Below are 14,868 nucleotides of genomic sequence, written 5' to 3' on the forward strand. Positions count from 1 at the left end.
GCATCAAAAGAAAACGTATTGTGCTAATTATCGAAAAAATACGAATACTTTAGAGATTTGAGGAAGAAACTTGGCTCATTTCGCATCAGAATACGAGATTGGCATTACAACTGTGCGTTATTTATTAAAAAAATACAAGAATAAAATTGTACAAAGTACGAGTACGTAAATCTAAAACACGAGACTTCTACTTTCCCTATCTTTTTGCAGACAACCATCATCCTTTTTCCTTAAAACCCGTCGTTGACAACGGTACTGAAGTTCTGATTCATTACATAGCATGTTAAACACAACACTATGGAGGAAATTACAAAATTTTAGTCTAATGTATGAAAATCTTACATTTACGAATTATCCGATTTTTTCGATTAACCGTCCAGTCCATCCCCTTCATTACCACGGATAACAGAGGTTTCACTGTAATGTTATTAATTTCAGTGGGTTATTTTTTTTTAGATATTTCATGCAAAAAATTTAATACAGTTTTTCTCGTTTTTGCTTCCCGTTCGAAATAAAAAATATTTTATATGAAACCTTCCATAGCGTGCTCTGGCAAACCCGTTGGTTGAATTCCCAATATGCTCAGTCGATTTAAGAGAGCAGTGTACAGGTAGTACCCCGATTGTCCATCACCTTATTAACCGATTGGCGGATTATCCGACTGTCTATTTCTCGCTCTTTTTTTCTTCAGAAATAAATAACTTACATGAAGTATTGTTTTGTACATCAATTAGTAGGCTCTATGTTTTTTGCTAGAGAGTGTTATTACAAACCTTTATCGTTATACATCATTCTCTACTCTTCGAATTGCCGTTCTATAATATAACGTGTATATAAAAAGTCTTCCGCGGGTGTTAACAGAAAACGTGTTGTGCTAAGTATCGAAAAAATATAGAAATAATTCAATGGTTTGAGAAAGAGAAACTGTGGCTCATCTCGCATCAGAATACGAGATTGGAGTTACAACTGCGCGATTTAATAAAAAGAAAACAAGGATAAAATGTAAAAAGATATGTAAATCGACAACATGGAACCTCCTTTATTCCTATCTTTCTTGAGTCAATCATTACAAAGGGTTTCCTTGCTCCTTAAAACCCGTCGTTGACAACCAGGCTTAAATTAGTGCACTTCTGATTCACTACCTAGCGAGTTAAATACATGGAGGAAATTACAAAATCTTCCATGGCACGGATTATCCGATTTTTTCGATCAACTGTTCAGTCCATCCCCTTCATTACCACGGATAATACAGGTTATACTGTATTATGATTAGACTTCGTGGAATTGCCACGAGAATCGTAAGGTTTACTACGCACGCGGTATAGACTGTATGAGAAGGGGACGTGCGACGGATAGAGTATGCCTCTGATGTAAACACTGAGCAGTATACTGCGGTTACAATAAAACCTGTACCCTGCATTCAAGAAATATAATGAATGATCATTGAAGTAGCAAATGTCTTAACATGTAAATACGCAATTATTTTATAGTGAGATACATTAACTCTTAAAATTTAATGTAATATACTCACATCATCCTTGAATATGTGCATTGCAGTAAATAGTTACGTACATTTTGAGCGATTGCAAAGTGAACCTCCTCTGATGGTCACTCAAACACTTTTTATATTGGGAAAATATACGTTCAGCATCACACGATGTAATAGATGCATATTTGAAGAACGGGAAGGCACTATATTTTAGTACACCAACTTCAAACATCTTGTCGTGACCTGATAGTGCATCATTTATAATACGAAATTGTGAATAGGCAGAATCTTTAGCAATAATGTTTCTCAACTTACATTTAACTTTTTCTGCAATTAGTGAATTGTTATTTTGGATAGCGGTTTGTGATACTTTATCCACTATATTAAGTGCGTCTGAGAGTTGTAGTTTAGACGATTCTAACAGGGTGATGATTTTGGACACGATTTTAAAATTAGAATCAGTGAACAGAATATCTTCCAATAGCTGTTCAGAAGGAATGATTTTACAGCTGCAACAGTGGAACTGTCTGTGCTATCCAATGCATCAATTACCTCCATTATTTTGCAGTAATATTCTGCATAATAATTAACAGCTTCCAACCACGTTTTCCAACGGGTCAAGACTGGCTGCGGAGGTAAGGATATTCCAGGGGCAATTGTTTGGAACAGCAACACTCTCATTGTAGTATGTTTGATTGAATTCTTGTCTGCACTGAACAAATGTTAAGCTTTGACTATTCCAACCACAGTAATGTAAAAACAAGTGCTTACATAAGTATACATTAGCTGTAGCTGCTCTATCTATTTGGATCGGTCACAACTCTTGACATGAACTGCTTATACTACGAGACCGGGCGGTCGCTCACCTCCTCTATACTACCGTACATCGGCAACCTGATTACATGCTGCGTGTGGCAATTCAACGAAGTCTAATTATGATAATAAATTACGAAGCAGGTTTCATCTTCAAAGCAATACAGTAAATCCGGAAGGGTCACTTACTCTGTTAGACTCGTTAGGGCCATAGGTGTATCACATACAAAAAATAATCACGATGGACTCCTATGTCTGTTGACGTTCCTCCACCGTACGCAGGCCTTGCATTCAGAATGAGTAATCGCCAATCGTAGGCACAGAATGACCTGGAATTCGAGCTGTCACTTGTACCACAGTCTAGTATATACAGTCACGAAGCTTGAGTTTATGAGGGTACTAGGAACAATAGACTGTGCAGGTACTATTTCGCATTATCTTTGATGAGGCGATAGTAGCGATCCTAGTGGTTAGCAACTATCTATGGATGCATATTTATTACGTATTGAGCTTCGTGACTGTATATACTAGACTGCTTGTACTGTAGGCGAATCCGAGCCATTAACACGTAATCTTAAGGAGTAATAAAGTGATGATTCGCTGGTCCTACTGGTGGAAGACATAGCGCATGTGCAGATGAATTATTTCTTGCGTATGGCTCAACTATACCTAGATACGAGTAGATACTTTTTAAAGAACTGAGCATGAGGCCTACTTCCTCTCTGTGGGTACATAGTGTCTATACAGCTACAGGGTTCAAATTAATTTCCCAAAATAACTTTTTTTGTGGAGTGGGAGGGCCTTTAATTTGCCGTCATTCGCCCCTATTCTACGAGCGCGCTTATAAGTGTAAACATAGTTATGGATTTCTACATAGAGGCAGTCCGGTTTCTCTGTGACATACCAACAATTCTCCATCATTTTATTTTATTTTAAATCCACCACCAACAGAAGCAGGCTTCCAATTACAGGTGGCTTACACAGATGTATACACAAAATACATAATAAGAGAGAAAAAACACAACAAAACAAACAACACAAACGAAAGAAAGAAAATACATAGCATAATGGTAATAGATGCTAGAATATAATATTACAGTTAATATAGTGCCAAATGTCAATATAATGATGCAAAATTATTTAAAAACTTGAGTAAAAACATTATAATACACTTCTTCATAATTTAAATATCTAAGGAAATACAATGCTTTTTAATATTGTATGAAATTTTTCAATTGTTAAACTGAAATCCAATTGAGAATCACAGTTTAAAGACAGAGAGTTGTAAGTATTACACGTAACAAACAAGGGAGAGTTCTTGAAGAAAACAGTTCTAGGAATAGGAATAATAAAAGGTTGCCTATGACGTAATTCTGTTCGTTTTACATTGAACTGAAGGAATTTAAGAAAATCACAGTTATTCAATATACCATTAACAGTCTTATAGAGTAAAATTTGGCTATTTATTAATCGTCGAGATTTTAAAGTTTTATAATTAAATTCAAAAAGTAACTGATTATATGAAATTTGCTTGTCATAAGACGATACGTGAAATATAGTTATTTAAATTTTTCAATCATATGACTTATCATTCTTGTTACAAATTAACATTTGCTAAAACATGTTAATAGAAAGGAAAGTATAAACGTTTTCGCCTGTACGGCAGGCATCTTAGTTGTTTTACGATATCCAACATAAGTACAATGTAGAATGTACTTTCTATTTATAGAGCCTTAGTTTACACACGTGTGTTTTACATAGAGAGATTCGAAACCCGGTCTTTGTAACGAGAAGAAAGAACTGTATCGGTAAGCCATAAAGGCTTCGTAGGGAATATATCGTTTCGTAACATGCAGATACGTCACTGCTACGACTTGATTTTATCCTCGGACCTTGATGATTAATATTTCCCCATGTGAATTTCCCGTTAACCCGAACAACACTTCGATAAATTCATGGTACAGGAGAGCGACCATTTTCCGTGTCAAAGGGTGTGCATATGATTATATGGGATAATTTAGGTTGTTTGGTAATGTTTTTTAGCGTAGAGTAGAAAAAATCGAATATTTGAGTCGCACTACTGGCAGTAGGCCTAATGATAGAAAATTATAGCTATATGACCAGCTAGTATTACCGATAATGCAATCAGTACTTATTATGACTGTAAAATGTAATATAATATACTTACAACCTACTTACAAATAGCTTTTAAGGAACCATGATGGTTCATTGTCGCCCTCACATAAGCCCGCCATCGATCCCTATCCTGTGCAAGATTAATCCACTCTCTACCATCATATCCCACCTCCCTCAAATCCATTTTAATATTATCCTCTTATCTACGTCTCGGCCTTCCCCAAGGTCTTTTTCCCTCCGGCCTCCCAACTAACACTCTGTATGCATTTCTGGATTCACCCATACGTGCTACATGCCCTGCCCATCTCAAACGTCTGGATTTAATGTTCCTAATTATGTCAGGTGAAGAATACAATGCGTGAAGTTCTGCGTTGTGTAACTTTCTCCATTCCCCTGTAACTTCATCCCTCTTAGCCCCAAATATTTTCCTAAGAACCTTATTCTCAAATCCCCTTAACCTCTGTTCCTCTCTCAAAGTAAAAATCCAAGTTTCACAACCATACAGAACAACCGGTAATATAACTATTTTATAAATTCTAACTTTCAGATTTTTTGACAGCAGACTAGATGACAAAAGCTTCTCAACCGACCAATAACACGCATTTCCCATATTTATTCTGCGTTTAATTTCCTCCTGAGTGTCATTTATATTTGTTAATGTTGCTCCAAGATATTTTAATTTTTCCACCTCTTCGAAGGATAAATCTCCAATTTTTATATTTCTATTTCGTATAATATAATATAATATAATATAATATAATATTATATTATATGTAATGCAATGCAATCCAATCCAATACAATACAATACAGAACAATACAATATAATATAATATAATATATAATTGCACAACAGGCAATGAATGTAATGAATGATGAAAAATTGTTGGATCATACGGAAATCCGGGGAAAACCCCTATGTTGCCCAATACAAGTTATAAATTCGGGTTGGATCTACCGAGATTTGAACCCGGGCACCCTAGCTTAAGGGCGCAGCGAGCTACCACTGAGCCTCCGTGGCGGTAGGCACTTTAACATTTGTTTTATGCTATGTAATATATTTATGTGAAGTTCTCATTTCAGAATCTGAGCCAGTGTTAGTCATATAATAAAAGGACTCCATAGATGCACATACTACAGACATAGGGATAATCGTTTTATTATATTTGTTTTCTCTTTCGGAAATAACGTAAAATCGAACACGAACCGAGAAAAGTTTCGGAACTGTGTAGTTGCGACTGTTCTGCTTTAAGGTGTAGAAACATAGTCTAACAAATGTTCAACCACGCAGCGGGTTAATCATGTAAATTTCTAATATACTGCTCTTTCTCTCGTTTGCTCATTATGAATTTCCGATATTCCCTGCTTCGGGTAGTTGTCCATTTCTCATGAAAACCGAAGGAAGATAGTTAAAACTTTATACGCCTGGTTATAACTTGGTCATGCTGTGCGTGCAATTTGACTTTCTGATAAAGCTTACTGAATTGAAATCAACGAAATCAGTTTTTCATATAATACGTTTACCAGTTCGCATGGAGTTCCCTGCCTTGGAATTGATTAGTGTTTAGACGATACATTGAGTGAACAAAGAGCGATACAATCTATTGTTATACAGACACTGAAAACAATATTTTGCTGTTAGGTATTTTACTAGGCCTATTGTAAAGATAATGTTTATTGTACAATGTTGTTTAGCCAGCTGTCTGAAGACAAGTTTGAACCTCACAAATGACACCACTAAAACATCACCCATGAGGCAACTAAGCCAGGAGATAATGGGGTAATGTGGCAAATTTTACAATGATGGGCCACCAAAGAGCATTAATCAAAATAGATCTAGCCACTGTATCAAATACAAAAATGAATAATACCACAATTACATAGTAAGACAATAAACAATTTAGGGGTATATTTAGATTCAAATTTAAATTTTCAAAGTCAAGTGACCTACATATGTAAGAAAACTTTTTTCATAATTCATTCCCTCAGACACTTAACCAACGTTTTACCTCTCAGCCTTAAAAAGAACCTGATCCAAACTTTAGTGATGCCCCACTTCGATTATTGCGATTCTCTATTCACGAATCTAAATATTGATCTTGCCCATAGACTACAGCGTGTTCACAATATCTGCGTTCGTTTTGTTTGTAACATTAGAAAATTCGATTATGTAACACCGTCAGTAGAATTGTTGTCTTGGAGTCCACTTAAGGAAAGAAGATTCTTCAACTCTCTCTTATTACTATTTAAAATCATTCACACCTCCACACCCTCTTACCTAGCATCTCGTTTTGTTTACCTTTCACTACCTCGAACCCGGAACATGTACCTTCTCTCTATTCCTCTGCACAGAATATCCTTCTACTCATCATCTTTCGGCATATCTATTCCACGCCTCTGGAACTCTCTCCCTGACCATGTCAGAGACTGTCGGACAATATAAAAATTCAAATTTAAATTTAAAAATCACATTCTAGTTCATGGAATTGCTTGCTGAACATCTGTCAGGTTGCGCAACTTCGGCTTAACCCATGGCATATAGTAAATATTGTAACTATGTTGTAAAATTGACAATTAATATGTAATGTATTATTATTATTATTATTATTATCATTATCATTTATCACTATCATCATTGCTACCTCTATTTTTCTGTCTTTTTTTTTCTTGTATTAGCTCGATGAGAGCTCTATAGTGTTATTTTGATCCTGTTGACCCTCTAAGGGCTATAATTTAATTTGTATTATTTTCATCAGCGTCTGTATTTCTTTTTTGTATTTATATGTGCTATTTGGTGGGATGGAAGAGAAGGCCTTATGGCCTTAATCCTGTCAGATTAAATAAATAAATAAATACAATTGCCCGCGATAAAATTATTGACTTCTTGTTTCCATACCGCTAGCACGATTGATTTGGAATATGAAACTTAATATTTGGCCTGTCACTAATCATGTGATTTGTGGGGCTGTATCCCATGCCAATTAGCCTTTCTGAATTTGTGCATTTCCTTCTTGAAGATACTTCGGCTCAGAGACTGCACTCTGTAGTGGATTTGAACCCTACTTGGGCTATTTACCTGTTGGTTTTTGCAAGGCTTTTCCAACTGTAAGTCAAGGATCCGGTAATCTATGGCTAATCCTCGGTCTTGCTTACTTACTTACTGGCTTTTAAGGAACCCGGAGGTTCATTGCCGCCCTCACATAAGCCCGCCATTGGTCTCTATCCTGAGAAAGATTAATCCAGTCTTTATCATCATATCCCACCTCCCTCAAATCCATTTTAATATTATCTTCCCATCTACGTCTCGGTCTCCCCAAAGGTCTTTTTCCCTCCGGCCTCCCAACTAACACTCTAATGCATTTCTGGATTCGACGATACCTGCTACATGCCCTGCCCATCGCAAACGTCTGGATTTAATGTTCCTAATTATGTCAGGTGAGGAATACAATGCGTGCAGTTCTGTGTTGTGTAACTTTCTCCATTCTCCTGTAACTTCATCCCTCTTAGCCCCAAATATTTTCCGAAGCACCTTATTCCCAAACACCCTTAACCTATGTTCCTCTCTCAGAGTGAGAGTCCAAGTTTCACAACCATAAAGAACAACCGGTAATATAACTGTTTTATAAATTCTAACTTTCAGATTTTTTGACAGCAGACTGGATGATAAAAGCTTCTCAACCGAATAATAACAGGCATTTCCCATATTTATTCTATGTTTAATTTCCTCCCTAGTATCATTTATATTTGTTACTGTTGCTCCCAGGTATTTGAAATTTTCCACCTCTTCAAAGAATAAATTTCCTATTTTTATATTTCCATTTCGTACAATATTCTCGTCACGAGACATAATCATATACTTTGTCTTTTCGGGATTTACTTCCAAATCTATCTCTTTACTTGCTTCTAATAAAATTTCCGTATTTTCCCTAATCGTTTGTGGATTTTCTCCTAAATCTTCGATCTTATCTTTCCAAAATATCATATCACTACACTATCCCAGAGTTACATCGTCGTTAAATAACCAATTAAAAATACTTCGAGTGCAGTTTTAAATGCAGGGAGAGCTAATAGGAATACTATGTAGTCTACACAGTTTTGTTCAGTGACAGTAACAAAGTGATATCAGCAGAACCGTTAGGTTGCGGTAGCTAGCACCACTATGTGGAATTTTTCACTGTGTGATTGTATATTTGGTTTGTACAGAGAATTTGTTGCAGCTTGTTCCCACAATTAGTGGAATGTATAGCTAATTGCTCTCTGTTTTGGTTCGCAGGGATGAGCGGAAAGCAACTAATTTTACAACGCAGATCGCACAGCATCCCGATCCCCTGAGTTTGCCATCATCTTTCTCTGCGACTGGTAAGTAACGCATTTTCAATACCTACATTAAAGTTAAACGGAAATGTAGATTTCACTGCGTTTGTAAAAATACGATTAGGGGAAGTTACGGCCGTTCTTTTCCTATCTCTCCCCCTTGTAATTTGTTGCTTGCCATGGTATTTTTCCCCCGTCTCCAAAGCGAATTGTGGATAAGTTGGGATACGATCGATTTAAGTGAGATGAGGAAGCAATGCCTGCTTATTAAGAAAAAGAGGTTCGTATTGGACATTTTACATAGCCAAGAAAAGCCACAAAACAGGACGTTTCAAAAGTAGGATCTCGTAAGTTATTCAGGCGAAAAAGAGTAGGAGAAAACACTCTTTCTTTTTGGAGACCGTCATAAGTAGACCTACACAATTAAAAATTGTACACCTTTTCAGAACTAAGTTTTTACATACAATAAAGAAGACCCCATAATGTTCGCGGCTTGAAGAGTAGTGGTAGCAATTGTTTTTAATATACGGTATTGTTACGTACAATAGCACTGTTTAATTTGAAAATAGGCCCTTGTATCGCGCAAATTGATCGCCTAGTTGACTTTGGGTCTTGGCCAAAAAAGATTAAGAGCCCCAGGAGCAGTCAAGTAAACTTTGTTATTACTTACTTACTAAGAAACCCAGAGGTTCATTGCCGCCCTCACATAAGCCCGCCATCGTTCCCTATCCTGAGCAAGATTAATCCAGCCTCTATCATCATATCCCACCTCCCTCAAATTCAGTTTTATATTATCTTTCCATCCACGTCTCGTCTCCCCAAAGGTCTTTTTCCCTCTGGCCTTCCAACTAACAATCTATATGCATACGTGCTACATGCCCTGCCCATGTCAAACATCTGGATTTAATATTCCTAATTATATCAGGTGAAGAATACAATGCGTGCAGTTCTACATTGTGTAACTTTCTCCGTTCTCCTGTAACTTCATCCCTCTTAGCCCTAAAGAGCACCTTATTCTCAAACACTCTTAACCTCTGTTCCTCTCTCAAAGTGAGAGTCCAAGTTTCACTGGTATTGGTAACTATCGTCAGAAGTATTCTTAAGCACTTCATCCCAAATAGACTTTTTATGCACCCATTCTGGAGTTGTGTTGCCGGACTAAGTCGGCTCCACGATCCACCGCATCACTCATTTCTCACCGGTGAACAATTCCGAATGCCACATCTCTAATGGTAGTCTACTGTACCTCATAGATCCACCTGAGTCGTTATTTTTCCGTCAGGCGTGAGATCCTAAGAGGCTCCGGTTCCTCTCTGCACCTAAGAATCCACTACTACTGCCATCTACCATCTTTGGACAAACTGCGAGGAACACCCGCCACGGCGGACTGCCGATTTAGCTACGTACAAACAAAAGTGGTACCCTGTTTTTCGAAATGAATAATGAGGGATAGAGAGAGAACCCCGAGAAAAATCTTACAAACTTGACTTCATTTACCATCGTCTGCATTTGAACTCGAGTCCGCGATCCTTGTAAGCCAGGTGTGTGACAATTGAGCTACCAAGATTCTTATTTTTAGACGTGAAAAACTATCATGTTTTTAGGTTCGTTAATACTTCAAGACGAAGAGTTCTGTATTCCCGAATCACTGGTGCACAGCACCAAACATTAGTTTATTTAGTGTCCGACGATTTGTAAATCTTTGCCGATAGAGTTCCCTTGCCACTTTGCAGATTTTTAGTGCTGCTCCGAATTGGTGAATTCTTCCATTACGTCAAATAATAGCGAAGTGAGCTTCCTCCAAGGTTAACAACTCTTCACTGACTGGCAATGAGACATGATATTTAATACGCTGAAGCACATGTGGTCGAAAGACGTGCATAAAATCTAAACTGATAGGCGTTTCATTGTATAATCATAAAATATCAGATCGTAAATTCGTTACACATTATTTTATGGAAAAACTATTAGCAAAGGGGGAGGAAATTAAACAGAGCCTTGTTTTAAGTGAGTTTATCTTAAAGAAATATCAAAATATTTGCACGAACGCAGTACGTATGTTCGAGACTAGATCTTAATCCTGTAATTTTATAGAAAAAAACCTGTCAGGATTTGTTCTCATAAGGCTTTTCATACCACATTAATTAAGACATGCTTAATTGTGCATTAGACACGGAATCACTAAGTAAAATCACTAAAGACAGCATAGAATACACATTTAACTTGAATAAACACTTGACTGTGTTGTAAATCGAATCTACTGTCACGATTTCGACTCAATATCATAGCTATCCCTCAGTCGTTGCGTACAACCCGACCAACTTTCAGGATTGTACTGTTCGCTATTTTATACTTTGCAGCCTTCGATCTCTAATGAAATTTTATAATTGCGAATATTTTTCAGGGATCCCGAACATATTCAAATAAAAACTGTCACTATTTTGGTAAAGCAGAGATCATAATCATGATCATGATCATCATCGTTATTATAATCATCATCTTAATCATCGTTATTTTGACTCGGATTTATTTGACGTCATTTATTTTTTCTGACCTCTGCCCATGTTTGAGTTCATTTTTGATGATTAACGTGGAATTGGATCTGAAGTTCGCGATTTCAAATCCGTTAAGGACCAGAAGGGCACCTTCTGGTAACGCTTTGTCGCTCAAACAAAGGTGATATTAACGACACTCCTAAAAGTTGCTAGATATTGCTAAAAGAACAATGCTAACAGTTAGTAACCTGCAGCACAATGATATCGAAACATACTTTCGTACGAAGTCAACAGTCGCTGCCCTGCTATTTGCAGTATCATAGATTCATGGCATGGATCTTGTGTTCTTTCTAAAGTCAGAATTGCATGAATCAAAGAGAGGAAGGAGTACTAAGAAAAAATTTGCAAAGAAATATTGTAATAATATATATTAAAAACAAGTTCATTTCATGCTACTTATTTGACAAAAATATTAATGAAAATGTTTAAGATTTGTGCCATGAAAGTCGCTGTATTTTTCGCAAGACTCCAAAGTAAAATTCTTGTCGACACCAACTAAAAGTCGCTAGTTACAACAACGAAGTCGCCAAGTTGGCATCATTGCCGAGGACGATAAAAATCTTCAGCATAGCTAACTTCGAAATGGAGATACATGGGGCTCCCATGTCACAGATTTTTTTTGCAAAGAAATATTGTAATAATATATATTAAAAACAAGTTCATTTCATACTACTTAATCGACAAAAATATTAATGAAATGTTTAAGATTTGTGTCATGAAAGTCGCTGTATTTTTCGCAGGACTCCAAAGTAAAATTCTTGTCAACACCAGCTAAAAGTCTCTAGTTACAACAACGAAGTCGCCAAGTTGGCATCATTGCCGAGGACGATAAAAATCTTCAGCATAGCTAACTTCGAAATGGAGATACGTGGGGCTCCCGTGTAACAGATTTTTTTTGCAAAGAAATATTGTAATAATATATAGGCCTATTAAAAACAAGTTCATTTCATGCTACTTACTCGACAAAAATATTAATGAAATGTTTAAGATTTGTGTCATGAAAGTCGCTGTATTTTTCGCAGGACTCCAAGGTAAAATTCTTGTCAACACCAAGTAAAAGTCGCTAGTTACAACAACGAAGTCGCCAAGTTGGCATCATTGCCGAGGACGATAAAAATCTTCAGCATAGCTAACTTCGAAATGGAGATACATGGGGCTCCCATGTCACAGATTTTTTTTGCAAAGAAATATTGTAATAATATATATTAAAAACAAGTTCATTTCATGCTACTTAATCGACAAAAATATTAATGAAATGTTTAAGATTTGTGTTATGAAAGTCGCTGTATTTTTCGCAGAACTCCAAAGTAAAATTCTTGTCAACACCAGCTAAAAGTCTCTAGTTACAACAACGAAGTCGCCAAGTTGGCATCATTGCCGAGGACGATAAAAATCTTCAGCATAGCTAACTTCGAAATGGAGATACGTGGGGCTCCCATTTCACAGATTTTTTTTTTTTGCAAAGAAATATTGTAATAATATATATTAAAAACAAGTTCATTTCATGCTACTTAATCGACAAAAATATTAATGAAATGTTTAAGATTTGTGCCATGAAAGTCGCTGTATTTTTCGCAGGATTCCAAGGAAAAATTCTTGTCAACACCAAGTAAAAGTCGCTAGTTACAACAACGAAGTCGCCAAGTTGGCATCATTGCCGAGGACGATAAAAATCTTCAGCATAGCTAACTTCGAAATGGAGATACGTGGGGCTCCCGTGTCACAGATTTTTTTTGCAAAGAAATATTGTAATAATATATATTAAAATTAAGTTCATTTCATGCTACTTAATGGACAAAAATATTAATGAAATGTTTAAGATTTGTGCCATGAAAGTCGCTGTATTTTTCGCAGGACTCCAAAGCAAAATTCTTGTCAACACCAACTAAAAGTCGCTAGTTACAACAACGAAGTCGCCAAGTTGGCATCATTGCCGAGGACGATAAAAATCTTCAGCATAGCTAACTTCGAAATGGACTCCCGTGTCACAGATTTTTTTTTGCAAAGAAATATTGTAAAAATATATATTAAAAACAAGTTCATTTCATGCTACTTAATGGACAAAAATATTAATGAAATGTTTAAGATTTGTGCCATGAAAGTCGCTGTATTTTTCGCAGGACTCCAAAGTAAAATTCTTGTCAACACCAGCTAAAAGTCTCTAGTTACAACAACGAAGTCGCCAAGTTGGCATCATTGCCGAGGACGATAAAAATCTTCAGCATAGCTAACTTCGAAATGGAGATACGTGGGGCTCCCGTGTAACAGATTTTTTTTGCAAAGAAATATTGTAATAATATATAGGCCTATTAAAAACAAGTTCATTTCATGCTACTTACTCGACAAAAATATTAATGAAATGTTTAAGATTTGTGTCATGAAAGTCGCTGTATTTTTCGCAGGACTCCAAGGTAAAATTCTTGTCAACACCAAGTAAAAGTCGCTAGTTACAACAACGAAGTCGCCAAGTTGGCATCATTGCCGAGGACGATAAAAATCTTCAGCATAGCTAACTTCGAAATGGAGATACATGGGGCTCCCATGTCACAGATTTTTTTTGCAAAGAAATATTGTAATAATATATATTAAAAACAAGTTCATTTCATGCTACTTAATCGACAAAAATATTAATGAAATGTTTAAGATTTGTGTTATGAAAGTCGCTGTATTTTTCGCAGAACTCCAAAGTAAAATTCTTGTCAACACCAGCTAAAAGTCTCTAGTTACAACAACGAAGTCGCCAAGTTGGCATCATTGCCGAGGACGATAAAAATCTTCAGCATAGCTAACTTCGAAATGGAGATACGTGGGGCTCCCATTTCACAGATTTTTTTTTTTGCAAAGAAATATTGTAATAATATATATTAAAAACAAGTTCATTTCATGCTACTTAATCGACAAAAATATTAATGAAATGTTTAAGATTTGTGTCATGAAAGTCGCTGTATTTTTCGCAGGATTCCAAGGAAAAATTCTTGTCAACACCAAGTAAAAGTCGCTAGTTACAACAACGAAGTCGCCAAGTTGGCATCATTGCCGAGGACGATAAAAATCTTCAGCATAGCTAACTTCGAAATGGAGATACGTGGGGCTCCCGTGTCACAGATTTTTTTTGCAAAGAAATATTGTAATAATATATATTAAAATTAAGTTCATTTCATGCTACTTAATGGACAAAAATATTAATGAAATGTTTAAGATTTGTGCCATGAAAGTCGCTGTATTTTTCGCAGGACTCCAAAGCAAAATTCTTGTCAACACCAACTAAAAGTCGCTAGTTACAACAACGAAGTCGCCAAGTTGGCATCATTGCCGAGGACGATAAAAATCTTCAGCATAGCTAACTTCGAAATGGACTCCCGTGTCACAGATTTTTTTTTGCAAAGAAATATTGTAAAAATATATATTAAAAACAAGTTCATTTCATGCTACTTAATGGACAAAAATATTAATGAAATGTTTAAGATTTGTGCCATGAAAGTCGCTGTATTTTTCGCAGGACTCCAAGGTAAAATTCTTGTCAACACCAGCTAAAAGTCTCTAGTTACAACAACGAAGTCGC

At 36.2% G+C, this 14,868-nt stretch overlaps 1 protein-coding gene across 1 annotated transcript in view; it reads left to right on the forward strand.

Moving 5' to 3' along the window:
- The window catches only part of numb (NUMB endocytic adaptor protein), an 847,398-nt gene that overhangs the window by 28,517 nt on the left and 804,013 nt on the right, over positions 1 to 14,868 (forward strand). Inside the window, exon 2 of the mRNA XM_069830650.1 lies at positions 8,711 to 8,796. The gene's annotated coding sequence lies outside the window, so the exon portion shown is untranslated. The remainder of the gene's footprint in view (positions 1 to 8,710; positions 8,797 to 14,868) is intronic.

The sequence above is a fragment of the Periplaneta americana genome, chromosome 7, assembly GCF_040183065.1.
Source record: "Periplaneta americana isolate PAMFEO1 chromosome 7, P.americana_PAMFEO1_priV1, whole genome shotgun sequence".
Taxonomy (NCBI): domain Eukaryota; kingdom Metazoa; phylum Arthropoda; class Insecta; order Blattodea; family Blattidae; genus Periplaneta; species Periplaneta americana.